The sequence below is a fragment of the Calidris pugnax genome, unplaced genomic scaffold, assembly GCF_001431845.1.
Source record: "Calidris pugnax isolate Ruff unplaced genomic scaffold, ASM143184v1 scaffold244, whole genome shotgun sequence".
Taxonomy (NCBI): domain Eukaryota; kingdom Metazoa; phylum Chordata; class Aves; order Charadriiformes; family Scolopacidae; genus Calidris; species Calidris pugnax.
This window is the reverse complement of record NW_015091141.1, coordinates 2,132,903-2,136,517: the sequence shown is the minus strand read 5'-3', so window position 1 is coordinate 2,136,517 and position 3,615 is coordinate 2,132,903.

The following is a 3,615-nucleotide window of genomic DNA, read 5'->3' as shown; positions in this document are numbered from 1 at the left end:
GGGGGGGGAGGAGCCGGGCTGCAAACCGACACCGGGGGCAGGGCAGGGGCTCGCACCGCCCCGGCACCGCGCCGGACCCGCCACCGGCCCCGGCACCGCACCGCACCCGCTGCCTGCGGGGCCGCGCCGCGTCCCCGCCACGTCCGGGGGCTCCCCGACACCTCTGGGGTCCCTCCGTCCCACCCAGGGCCCCCCCGTCCTCTCCCAGTCCCACCGTCCCGGCCAGGGACCCCCCGTTCCATCTGGGTCCCTCCACCACCGCCAGGGTCCCCTCACTCCTGTCCCAGTCCCACCAGCCCGTCCAGGGTGCCCCCAGACAATCTGGGTCCCCCCGTTCTTGGCCATGGTCCTCTCATCCCACCCAGGTTCCCTCACCCTGTCCACTGTCTCTCCAGCCCATCTGGGTCCCCCATCCCATCCAGGCTCCCCCCATCCCATCCAGGTCCTTCCATACCATCCAGTCACCCCTCATCCTGTCCAGATTCCCCCCCCTCCCATTCTGTCCAGGGTCACTCCATCCTGTCCAAGTCCCCCCATTCACATCCCCCCACCCCATCCAGGGTCCCTCAATCCTGCCTGATATCTCCCCATCCTGTCCAGGGTACCCCATCCCATCTAGTTCCCACCCTAGTTCCCCCATCCTTGTCCATTGTCTCCTCATTCCATCCAGCGTCCCTCCATCCCATCTGGGTCCCCCCATCCTGCCTAGGTTGTCCCTACCCTGCCCCATCCTGTTCAGGTGCCTCCATCCTATCTGGGTGCCCCTGTCCCCCCCAAGGCACCCCCATCCTACCAGGGTGTCCCCGTCCTGCTGGTGTGCCCCTGTCACATTTGGGTGCCTCCATGTACCAGGAGAACCCCCATCCCATCCAGGGTGGTCCTGTCCCTCCAGGGTGGCCATCATCCCACTGAGGTGGCCCCATCCTACCCACGTGTCCCACCATAACTGAGCGTCCCCAATCTGCTCAGGTGTCCCCATCCCACCAGAGTGTCCCTGTTGCCCACATCAATGGGATGGTCAGAGAGGGCTCCCTGTCCCACCCCACACCAGGAGCAGGGTGCCACCATGATGCCCGTTTAGCTTCAAGCCAGCCTGCAGGACAGACCCATTGGAAAACCTTTTTCCTCTCCTTCTTCCTCACAGGGTGGGCTTGTCCCCCCATGATGGCGACACAGGGATGGGGCGGGTGCTCATCCCACTGCCCATCACCCAAGAGGCGGCCGGGATGGCACCAAATTGGGCTCCATCCGGCATCTCCATGCGATTGCCTTTGTCCCACCCCATCACCCACAGCCTGACCCTGAATCCCAGTCTCCAGCCGGACTTGCCACCTCCCCGTTTCACCAGATGCTGGGGACAGTGGGACACCAGTCCCCAAGTGTCAGGTCCCTGGGGGCCACCAGCCTCTCCCCACCCCTCCTCGCTGGGCTGGCGGCCCCTTGCTCCGCTCCACAAAGGTTCTTCAGTCGCTTTGCCTGAAATACTCCATGAAAAGGCTTTTGTAACATCTAAATCACTGGTGACCCCACTGCCCCCGGCCCAAGTTTCTCAAGGCCCAGCAAGAGCAGCTGCAGGGTGTCGTGCTGTCCCCCCCCCGCCCCGTCCCAGCTCCCGCTCCTCCAGATGTTTTATTACCCTGCTTTTAATTAACATTGCCATCCACTAGCTGAATGAGGGATGTCACATCTGCCCCTTCCCCGGCAGCTCCTTGTTCCGTGTTCAGCAGTGGGGAGAGACCCCCTGTGTGGGGTCCAGATGTGTCCGGGGGGCTGCCAAGCCCTGGTTTACTAAAAAATATAAATAATCACTTAAAGCATTATTTTTTCCCAACATTCTCCTGGCGAGGAGATAAATAATGTGGGGTACGAGTCCATGAAGGAGCAAGGAGGTGGCTGGTTCCTGGCATGGGACATGTGGAGAGTGACTGTCCCCCAGCACCCAGGTGACCCCCAGCTTTGCAGGACTCAAAGTGAGAACACGGGAGCGGCAGCGCTGGGGGTTTGGAGTCTTTCCCAAGGTTTTTCGCACGTCTCACAAACCCAGGAGAGCGTCAAAAGGCAACCTCTGCTCTGGAGGCAAAACCTCATCAGGACTCATTGCCCAAGGTGTTCCCAAGACCCACCCCATGCCCCGTGAAACGGTAATTGAAAGCATCCTGGCCGAGCAGGTGGGATGGGAGGTCTATGAGACAGAGGAGATGATGGCAGGGTGGGAAGTCTGTGAGATGGAGACGATGGTGGGATGGGAGGTTCATGAGACGGGGGAGATGATGGTGGGATGGGAAGTCTGCGAGATGGAAGAGATGATGGCAAGGTGGGAGCCCTTCAAAACCATCTTCTGCAATGTTTTGCCATTGCGCAGCCCAAACCCCAAAGCTTCCACGTGCCCCGAGGTCAGATCCTGTCACCCGGCCTTTGCCCCAGCACGTCCTGGTGTTAAAAGCTGCTGAGATCCCACAGCGGTGTCCCAAGGGCGCCCTGGGGCTGGGGAAGGAGAAGGGAGTGGAGGTTGGGAGACCTGGGGATGGTGTGTTGGAAACATGAGTCTCTGGGGTGGGGAGAGTGGGGAGGAGGTTGTGGGGACGCTGCGGGTGGAATAGTTGGATGAGTCTGGCCAGCGAGGGGCTGCAGCTGGGGGGGTGTAAGGTGGGGCAGTCAGCCATCCTGGGACCCTCAGCCACTGTGGAGCCCTTGGTCACCTTGGACCCTCAGCCACAGCAGGAGCCGCAACTGCCCCAGGACACTCGACCACCCCAGGACCTTCAGCCATCCTGGGACCCTTGGCCGCCGTGGGACCCTCAGGTACCCCAGAACCCTCAGCAGTTCTATGACCTACAGCCCCCGTGGAACCCTCAACCACAGCAGGACCTTCAAAACCACCCTAGGACCCTTGGCCACTCCTGGACCCTCAGGCACCTAAGGACCCTGAGGAATCCCACAACCTACAGCCACCCTGGGACCCTCGATCACCCCATTCACCATCTCCCACCCCCATCCCATGTCTGCACTCCCCCCCGCAAAGTCCCTTTCCCCTGGTGGCTGGGGACACAGGGGGGAAGGTGAAGCCCCAAGGAGACAAATCCCAGCACACCACTGGCAGTGGGGACAACTGGGGGGGCTCCAGGGGGGCTCATTAAACCCACCCTGACCCTGGAAGTGGGGAGGGGGTGTGTTAGGGTGTGTGTGGGGTCTCGGGGTGCGGAGATGTGGGGCATGAGGACCCCCCAGGACAGCCCTGGGGTGGGGATCCCCTGGAACCACCAGGGAGTGGGGGGCCCCTCAAACTGCCCTGGGGGGGGGACCCTGAGAATTAGCTCAGGGGTGGGGGTCACCGAGAAGGAGGAAGCTTGGCTCCCCCGTTATTTTGCTGGTGGGTGACGATGGGGGCTCACGGGTGGGATCCCCCCCCTAGTGCCCCCAGAGGCCGGTGGGATGGGGATGATGCCCGATTTTTTGGGGAGATCCTCCTGCCTTCACGTCCCCCCCAGCTTGTCCCCCCCCAGGCCGTGACCCTGAATGGGGAGGAAGAGCTGGGAGTGAAGCCCACTATGGGGCAGGAAAGGAGATTTGGGGGGGGGGGGGGGTGTTGCGGGGGGGGGGGCCACCCCAAAAACC